Consider the following 11,025-nt stretch of genomic DNA (forward strand, 5'->3'; position numbering starts at 1 on the left):
ACTATCATCATACGTGCTCGCGGTTGCCACTTTAGAATAGAATCACTCCGTTTCCTCTTGCGGATGTCGTATGAGGCGACTAAGGGATAGGATACTTTGACAAGCAGAAGAGGATTGATGGCATGCAGATTTGAACAACAATAACTTAATAAAGTTTGAGCAATAAATATGAAACACAATGGTTTAAATAAAATTAATTTCAATCAAATTCAAATTCAAAATTCTTTATTCAATATAGGATGATAGATACATCACTGACGTCAAAAAATTACTTAAACTAAGTCTACTGCCGACTTCCAAAGCGCAGGTGAAGAAGAAGCAGCGCAACAGACTTCACCGCGGCCTTTTCTCCAAAGACGTCAATTAATAAATGTAGGTCTTATAAACAAAAAAATTAAAGTTATTCTACTCATTAAAACGTAAAGAAATCATTTCATATCATTTATCAATTTGAAACATCCTGAGGTGATTACATAAATTGAAATCTTTATATTATTTTGGAATTTTATAACACATTTAGATGCCACACTCTCAACGCTATACGCCGTATCCTGTAATATACCTACATAGCTTTTGAAATAAAATTATTCTTTTACCTGGGCCTGTGCCAATACCAAGATTAATATAAAAAGAAGTTGCTGGACTCAGCAGAGTTGCGGTTCGCAAATTGTGATCGCAAATTCGGCTGAATTCGTTTGTGATCGGAATTTATTGCTGGTCAAAGAAAACTGGTGAGAAAAACTTTCTAAGAATTTTACAAAAACATGATATAAGGAATCTTAATCATAACGATAGGTTCGTTATGATTAAGATTCCTTATATATCACATATGTTTTACGTTGAGAAACGATACTATGCACTATGCCAGTTATTTTAATAACTTGTCTCACAAGAATTTGCCAGTGAAATTCGTTCCCTCTGGCAAAAGGGCAGGCAAACCCAAAATGACGACTTGATGTCGTCAAAGATCTGCAACAAAAAAAATGAAGAAAAACCGAAAGTAGGAAAGCGGTTTTAGGCACCTACGCTTAATAGCTGAGGAAGAAACTGGGTAAATCGCTCACATGAGACATATCAAATACTTAGCTTTTTTTCATTATATCTCTGTAGAACTACAAAATAACAACATATTCACATGTCATGACTATTTTAATAAAACTACCGAGCAATGCAATAAGCTTGCATATGACAGATTCATTTTCTGTTTTAATAAAAATGCTACACTGCCTCGACAAACATGTCGATGTTTTTTTATGTTATATTTTCTGGTTTGTAAATACTTTCCATGCCAGGAATCCAACATATGAATGTGAAGGTACGTCATGTCAGATACCATTAGTTTGTTTGATTTGTTGTCCTACAATGTTCCTAAGCATATTTATTTTTACTTAAGTTCTAAATTTTAATAAAACTCGTTCCTGAATTAACAAAACGAATCAACGTGTACCGTAGAGATATATTTGAACTTTGAAGATATTCTATAGATATTGAACCATATTATTTTACAGTGACTTTACTCCTATTGAAACACAGCCATAGACATAAGGCGACGATCGATGCGCGCGCCTGACGTCAGCAGAACCTACACTTAGGTACGATGTCTATAGTACTTTATCGCGTGAATCGGAATGGTGTAAATGATTTGACATTTTTTAATTTCACATTTTTTAAATGAGTGGCCAGTATTTTGTTATGACACAAATTCAAATGTTTGTTTTAAAATTGTATAAATATTTTGTGTGGCCAGGAACATTATGGTCATAAATACATATAGTTAGTTTTTTAAAATTAAATTTGATTTTCATAAATTCCTACTATCTAAGTACAAAATACTTTGGTACTTAATAGATGCTGTTTCTAATTTAGGATGGTTTAAGTAATTACTAATCGAATAGTGTTATGACAACAGTAAAAGCCATCAGTGATATAATGTATAATATATGTTTTTTTTTTACTTTTCAAATCTAATTAACCTATTGTGTAGCGACATGTATTGTTACTGTAATTAATCCAACTTCAATGAAAATGTTTTTATTTTTACCTCGATTCAACGTAGATAAATAAGCTTTGAATCTAATTCTATCAAAATAAAATTAGTAGACCGGTATATACATCTTTTTACTAAGAAATTCTATTCATTTCTAAGAATTTCTTATAGACCGATAAATACAATTTTCATTGAGACGTTTTTCATTACATAAATATTTATGAAAGTTCTCTGAAACAGCTTTATTTTATTTATGATATTTTAATATTACTTAGTTCCGATTTTATTTCAGTATACATTATTAGTCAGTCTTTATAAAAACATCTCTTCCGAGGGCTTTGTGCGAGTTTGCTATTTACAGTCGAATTGTTAGTGGGAATCGAAACTCTCAGAAGGCACTTTACATACATCAAACTAGCTTTATTTAGCGCTTAATTTGTATGAATCAATATAATAAACTTTTAATGCAAATTAAATAAAAGCAAAACCTTATCTATATTTCTTTGCAGAACATTGTAAAGCTTTAAGTACTTCTAAACATTAATCCTTACAACTAAACGGTAATGACATCTATCGATTTATCGAGAAAAGTTTCGAGTATTCCGAGCATTCGCCCGTGACCTATCGATTGGAGCCAGAGCATTCGATATCAAATATGTAGTGCAATGAAGGGCTGTTCACTCGCTTCGAAGGTGCTGAGCAAACTGGAACCACATAATTTAATAATAGTACCGAAAGAGTAAAGTCATGTTTATATTTCCACAAAAATTGACAACTTCCCATCAAATATAGTTCCCTTCGTGAGCAAAGCCACTGGAAAACGCTAATTTATAATTATTACAATACTCATTTTCAGCTTTGAGAACTTAAACATCTTTAATTAAAAAGTTTTAAAAGCAAGTTAGATTTAAACAAGATACTTTTAATGATGTAAAAACGAAACTCAGACAAGTTAATTATAAAACTATTACTTAATAAACAGGTCTGCAAACTTCATAACTTGGCAATCCTAATTAAATCACATGCCAACTGTGTTATAATTTGTTTTTAATCTAATTATTGTTCAATGGAATGACTATGCAAAGCTGAAAATATGTTTTACCAAAATTGGACGCATATTTTTACACAACAGCCACAAAAAGGAGTTATATATTTTCGGGATATATATATATATATAATGTTTTTTCTTTATAGAATTAAGAAACCTGCATACATTCATAATCGCCTTATCAGATAACCATTGAGTAATGTAACGAATGTAAAAATGTTCAGACGGAAAGTACCTACGTTTTATTTATACTAAGCCGTTTTTCGATAATCCGATTCAAATTTCACAAAAATTTATTCTGACATCCGCTAAAATATTCAAATACAAAGGTTTAAAACCTTTGTATTTGAATATTTTAAAAGTCAAAGCTATTTTGTTTTAAATAGCCAAGAAAAGATAAATAGCGCAAACAGGCTGCGAAGTGCGAGTGGGTGTATCTTGACAAGACATTTACTTTGAAAATTTTAAAGTTCTAATTTAATACCATGGAAAGAGTAATTCCCGTTGGAAACTGTATAAATCTTTTGATTATTGATGTTCAAAAGAACAAGAAATCCTTTTAAAATTAAAAGAGGCCTTTGTGTATTCATGTACCTACAGGTAAGCTTCTAAATATTATTTTTATTTTTAGAACATATATTTCTTTTATCTATGGTTAGAATTTACATGATTAGTTGTGTAAAGTTTTTACACTATACCAACAAGTTTTATACAAGCAAATTGTTTTATCTATGTAGAAATTTCTTTAAACCAAGCAACTCTTTAAATAATTTAACTAAGTAGTATATGGTTGAACTTAGTTAACGTTGTTTTTGATGCCAAACGTTTTTGGAAGGTTGAAAGGTTGAAAGGCACGGATAAAATCTAAACACATACATATTGCATGACCTTTGCTCCATAGTAATTAATTAATTAATTAATCACATAAAGCGTAAATAAATACCGCTTCTGTTTTCACGATAGCATTTTCATTTAAACGCAGAAGTCTAGTGGTTATGATGCGCTTTCTTTATTGTACCAAAATACTTTTAATAATTCTAAACATAAACAAATTACTTATTTATTCTAGGCTCGTACTATGTCTGTAATATGAAAGCTATAGAAATAAAATTACTGACTCAATTTGAATCGAATAAACTCGATTTCGAAGTCCTTGTAATATTTAGATATACCTAATTTTCGCATTTGTTGCGAGTCTCAATATCGTCCTCACATGTTCCCTGGTTATGTTCGAGGCCGTGATGGCGCGAAGGCGTAAAAAACAACTTTTAAATTTTTAAGGTACAGCTGTGATCTGCCTACTTTACATTAACCCTCCTTGGGAATGCTGATGTTGTCTCTCTGATCTGTACTTGACACCTTCCTTGGGAATGCTGTCTATCAGCTGCCTAGGTTACGTGTACTTTAGTCACCTCGTACGTCATCAATGTGAGGATATCCTCACATTGATGACGTCCTCTCCATATGGAGAGGACCTATTTTAGGGTGGGAACACACGTCTCAAGTTTCATCTCAGCATACTATGACGGTATACCGCTCCTCTACCTCATCGCACCGCCCTGAAGATCATATTTAATGATTTGCGCGACGAGAGTCAGTTTCTTCTGGGGCCCAACACGGAGTTCTTCAGTTTAAAAAAAGAAATCTTTTATTATCAATTAAGTGGCAATCTCATAGCTGGCTACTAGAGCTTGTGTCGAACTGAACATTCTAAATTTTTATATCTATATTTTTCGGCTACTAAAAATTGAAAACTTAATAGGTATGTACATATTGTCATTATCTTTTAATTATTATTAAATTTATGCACACATTTCCCGTGTATGAAAAATATTTAAAACGCACACACCAACTAACTAATATCAATAAGCTCTGATTAGTCACTATAGTCTAAATTGATAAGATTTAACTTTGGAAGAAGTGTCTACTAAATAAATGGAGCGGCAAAAAGTTATGGTTAATTTGATAGAAAGTTTGTTTGACGTTCGAATTACTTTATTCAAACTTATTTCCCAATTCAAACAAATCCGTGATTTATTTACGTTCCATTCGTGTATAAAATTATTTTTATATTCCATTTTATATAACTGTGCTTCGGGGAAAAGGAAGAAAAAAATATTTGCATATATATAACATACAAATTGACGAAAAGCTCGTCTAAAGAGTGTTTACACGTCATGTTTTATCGACCATGAGTATGCAAATTTGTGGCGTGTGGTTCCGCCCTAGAATAAGACCCCTCCATATCCTCCCGTGGAAGTTTTACGAGCATAGCCAAGTTATCTGATAACCCAAGCATTCCCAAAGAGAATTGACGTCAAGCAACAGGTTTTAAAATCACAGCCGAAACTTCAACATTTTAAGTTGTTTTTTTATGTTAACCCAGGCTTCGCGGCGTAACAGCTCCGAATGTTCGGGAACATGCGGAGTTAAGAGAGAAGCTCCTTTATGTTTGTATACCTATCTCTGTATACAAAAATAAATTAACGACGAGCATGGAAACACGTAAACCGTTAGTCCCAGTTGTATTTGCAGTCGTTGAAACCCACTAACCCGCAAGGGGCCCGCGTGGTGGGTCACGGTCATGACCTGTTCTCCTTATCCTTTAAAAAGCTAGGGCTCCTGCTAGTGGGGATTTTAAATAGGGTAATGACAAAACGAATAAAACAGTATTAAAAATTTTTTACACAACAACACATTAGATAGTATAAACCTTCAGAAGTATAATATTAGCTAACTTTTATAGCGATGAGTACGCGGGCGAAGTAGCGGGCGATCGCTAATCTGACATAAACTGACAATTATTTTGGAAACATTGTCAGAAAAAGCAGTTGTTCTTACCGACATTGTAATTAAATTGTTGTAGGCTACAACACGTAAATACATGTTACAATCTACAATTCGTAGAACCTCTACGAAAAGATACGTCATTATATAGGAACACTAGCTGCGTCCCGGGACTTCGCTCTGACGGGAATGTTTGTATGTTACCTTCGGGAATAAAGTGTCTAAATAACTAAATAACAGTGAAAATTGATAATAAATCAGTTGCTTGACGTAAAGAATAAAGCTTTGAAACAGACGACTGTGTTTTATAATATGTTGTAATGCAGTGATGATTTCAGTATGGTACAAGGTTGTCTAGCCAATTCGTATGACTGTAAACTTTTACATTGTAATTTTAATGAACAAAAACTGCGCCCCGGGGCTACGCTCCCGTCGGAATTTCGGGATAAAAATTACCCTATGTTAACATATAGGGTATTATAAGGTAGGCTTATTCTTTCACACAAACACACACACACACACACACACACACACACACACACATACGACGTCACAAACGTTCGCGTTTATAATATTAGTACAATAGTAATCGTTGATTTGTAAAATGTAACTATATATATCACAGGTAGTAATTCCAAAGTCTCCAAGATAATTACGCCTCTAACTAATTAACTATTATGATTTGCTTTAATAGAAATTACAAAATAAAATATTGTTTCGCTCCAATTCATTTTAATTACTTTGATGAATCACTTCGCAGTCCATAATGTAAATATATTGGTAAAATTAACTGTCATTAAAATAGATGGCATCAATTATTGAAATTGCATTGGCTTTATTCCCAATAGTAATGAAGTCTGACAACCAATATACTGTTAATGTAATTACTGTAATATTGAAACAAAATACGAATACCCATTGGACTGAATTGAATGAATGAACGAATGATTTATTTATAAACTTACACGTATCTATACAAAATTTAGACACCAGTTACACATACAACAGTTAATCTATACTATTATTATATAGAGGTAAGCGTTTGTGAGTTTGTATGTTTGAGATGGGTAATCTCCGAAACTACCCAACCGATTTCAAAAATCTTTCACTATTAGAAAGGTACATTATCCAAGATTGCTATAGGCTATATTATATCTCAAAATTCCCACGGGAGCGAAACCCCGGGTAACATCTAGTCATAAATACACTTAGGGACTATACATTGTCGATGAAGTATATTCCATTCTACTCTGTTCTCTATGCGATACGACCTATGAATGAACGAATGAATGAATGAATTAACTGTTTAGTGTACAATCAGTTATGTATGCTTAGATCTTTAAAACAACGCAACAACTCCGCATTTTGATGCGTATATTTATAATAAATACTTAGTGTGAGTTCAATATGTATTATTAGTTTAATAAATAGTTAGATTCCTGAGTTTAAGTATATAATTTATTATGTTTTTACCCGAGCTAAGCTGAGACGGGCTACTAGTATAATAAATATGGATTCTGTCAAACAAATTGCCCGCTAATACGCCTTACTAATGGAATCATGGCTTGTGACGTCACGACCTAACGTTTTTATGTAATCAATCATTCGCTTACATGGCCTTGATTCCTTTAAACATCGTGCTTGTAAGCATTAGGGTTATGATTTTATTTGAATAGAAAATATAAGAAAAATATGATAATACATTTTTGACTGATATGGAAACACTAAACGGGGCTTCACACACGTGGGAAGTACCCTGTGTGTTATTCCCGGTTATATACAAAACGTGTATCAAATTTCATAACAATCCGTCCAGTAGATTTTGCGTGAAAGAGTGTTACACCCTCACAAACTTCCGCATTTATAATATTAGTAGGGAGTAGTTATCATCATAATTTCAGCTCTAAAAGAAGCCCACTGCTGGACTGGACATAACTGCTGGACTGGATATAGTTAGGCATCAAAATATTATAACCACTGCCATCTGACGTTTTTATTTTATTTATTTTTTTATTTATAAACTACAATATACTTTTTATTTGCATTTGTATTATAACTAAATTGTAAACCCGTTATGTTGTAATAAATTGCTTTTGGTCTTGGAATATATACTAATATCATACCGAGGTGACTAAAGGTCACATAACAGCAATGCTGCTGATAGGCACCAATAACGTTCCCAAAGAGGATTGCTGTCAGGCAGTCAACCAATTGTGTAATCACAGATGAAATTGTGTAATCACAGATGAACCTTCAAATTTTAAAGTTCATTTTACTCTGATCCCTAGCTACATATATTAAGATCATTTTGGCGGGTACATTAGTCCTGTAACTTAATATTACGATAAGACGGCGCTCGACTAAGTAATGAGACACCGCGTTTTGAGATATCATTATATTTTAAGTAATTCCACTGTAGCTTCTAAGGGACAAAGGTCTAAGTTTCGAATTCCACCGACGGGAGACAATGTGAATTTAATAAATCAAATAAATTTTATTAATCCTGCGAGATTACGCGATGTTCAATGTTCGCGATGTGAAAATGTTCTCAATAAGTCGGCAATGCACCCCGTAACCCGTTTCAGGTGGCTGGGGTCCTTGGGCTGCGGTGTTTGCTTACCATCATGCTCTAAAAAAATGCTATAAAGAAACTGAAATTTAATTTCGTTTCTTAAGGGAAATTCACGCGGGTCAAGCTGCTGGCAGAATCTACTGAGTAGTTTATACCGGATAGTAATTTATGTTGTCTTTGAATTTAACTGTGAGCCTTTAGAACAGCCACAGGTAGATAAATGAATTTACTTCAAAATATCAATGTTCATTTTTAAGTGGATCCCTGGATTTTAGGCATCATAGCCGTGACTGCAACCTGCGAACACGCTCCCATGAGGGGAAGAGAGGAGAAGTGAATTAACAGAAATAAGATACAATCTAATCCCAAAAGAAAAACTTTCGTGAAGAATTATTAAGAGTAATAAATATGTCGTAGCACTCGCGTAGCAAAGGGCTACGGTTTCGTAGCCGCGTAGCACATTCGCTACGCCTCGTAGAGTATGACAACGTTATAGTACTGCGAAAATTTATTGTTCTTTATTTTATATTAGCGGCTCGCCCCTGCTTTGCTCGGGTAAAAACTAAATAAACAATACACCTAAATCATCTTAAGGAACCTATTGGTGAAAACCGTATTAAAATCCGTGAAGTCGTTTATTTTACCGCGAACAGATAGACAGAAAGACCCGGCAGTTGACAGTTTCATAATACGTAAGGACTAGTTACATGGCCGATGTGCACAAGGTGTAACACCTAATAAAATGGCTTGACCTTATTCAAAGTGCCCGGGCATTATTAATAATGTCATAATTAATCACCTGGCCCATAACATAAGTATTTTAAAACACCTTATATAAAACTTGTATAATCTATATTTACCATACGAGATTGATTGTTGTGTGATCAATAAAATAATATATTAATAAAAAAATTGTCGTATGAATATGAATACACTATCTTTATGTTTAACTCGGATCAAAACAATTAAATCAAAACATTTATTCAGAAATTAAAACTACACAGGCACTTTTTCACGTCAATCAAATTTTATATTACATAGTAGTCTCTCAAAAAGCTACAAACTACTGACATTTCGGAACGACTACCGCTGAGAAGAAATGGCGACAGTAAAGATCGAACATAACGAGACATCGATATTAACTTAACACGTGTAAATTACGTAGATTTAAAGTTCTTTTGAGATTTCACCGTATAAGTATTGTTTTTTGCAGTAACAATACAAATAAAGTAGCTAGTTAACACAATTAGGATATGAAATACGTAATTAATACAATTCCCAATTGTGAACGACAGTGCCCACATGTGTCCTTCTATATTTTACGTCATCGTGTCATTTACATGGTTGACAGTGGGGGCAATAAAGTGATGATTAGATGAGTATTTTTTAAATAAAAATTACATTTTTGACACCAGCTTTTATTATTGTCAGACAGATCTGACATTCAATGTGTAACAAAAAATCATGTCCGTACAGTAAACCGTTAAGGAGGTCCCTCGTCGGGAGCCGTTCTTGGGCCATGCACATCATAATAATGCATTGAAATATAAACTAAACGTGTGTACAAAATTTGAGTTCAACCGGTTGAAGTTATCTGCTTCAAAATTGAGTTACAATATTCCACGCCATAGATAAAATATATATTAATATTATCTATGTTCCACTCGAACAAATATACTTACATTTTACATTTATTGCAAGTTAAATAAAAGCTTGTAAAAATAATAACAGTTACATACATAACTAAAAGTTTAAAATTTTATTTTTCAATAGAAACAGAAGTACGGTACATAAAAAAACAAAGAAAACCGAAAGTACTAAACTTACCGTCAAATCAGTACGTACTCGGAGAAAAAATCTTTACATAAACCTTTTAAAAAGTTCTTAAGTTCAAAACCACAAAAAAACAAAAAAAATCAGTTGTCTATGTTGCGGCACATTCGAAATTCAAATTACAAGTTCGCGATGAATTTTCCCGCTTTGTCACGCGTCTGATGGGAATGAGGCAAGCGCGGCATCTGAATGTGAATACAGCCTTTCCTGAAGCGATGGCAAAAGAGGCTTTATAAGGTCAATTTACACAAAACGATCAGATCATTTCACTTTTTTTTTTGTATATGTAGTGTGTTTTAGGTCTCACACAATGTCTGAGTATTAAGTACGTTATTTTTGTTATAAATTCCATAAACACGCCTTTTCGCAGACGATCAAGGATTATGGGGAATGAAGGAGATCGCATGTGGAAGCAGACTGGACAAGTGGTGCAAAATTGTAACCCATAGAGATGGCTGCCCATATTAAAATAATATTGACAGCACAAGAGATGGGAAGACAAAATTATAATAACAGCAGGTCCAAATTGAAGAAGAACTGGAAGCAACAGACAACAGTTCGAAGAGCCTTTACCAAGAGGCACACTAAACTCAGAGACATTTGAGACAAGATTTCAAGATAATTAACTAATTAGTTTTATGACAAAATCGAATATTTTAAACCCCACTATACTCTCTATCAATGGTTGTATAACTACCTGACTTGCGCACTAGGCACGTCGCCATGACGCTTTATCAATGGAGCCGCCATCTTGCTGACGTCACAGTTAGCTGCTGGCTTTATGCAATGTTTGTTTTC

General features: G+C 33.4%; 1 protein-coding gene across 1 annotated transcript in view; it reads right to left on the minus strand.

The window, feature by feature from the left end:
* The window catches only part of LOC128671710 (potassium channel subfamily K member 1-like), a 55,706-nt gene extending 45,299 nt beyond the window's left edge, over positions 1-10,407 (minus strand). Inside the window, exon 1 of the mRNA XM_053748434.2 lies at positions 10,222-10,407. The gene's annotated coding sequence lies outside the window, so the exon portion shown is untranslated. The remainder of the gene's footprint in view (positions 1-10,221) is intronic.
* Positions 10,408-11,025: the final 618 nt, after the last annotated feature.

Source organism: Plodia interpunctella, chromosome 8 (genome assembly GCF_027563975.2).
Source record: "Plodia interpunctella isolate USDA-ARS_2022_Savannah chromosome 8, ilPloInte3.2, whole genome shotgun sequence".
Lineage (NCBI taxonomy): Eukaryota > Metazoa > Arthropoda > Insecta > Lepidoptera > Pyralidae > Plodia > Plodia interpunctella.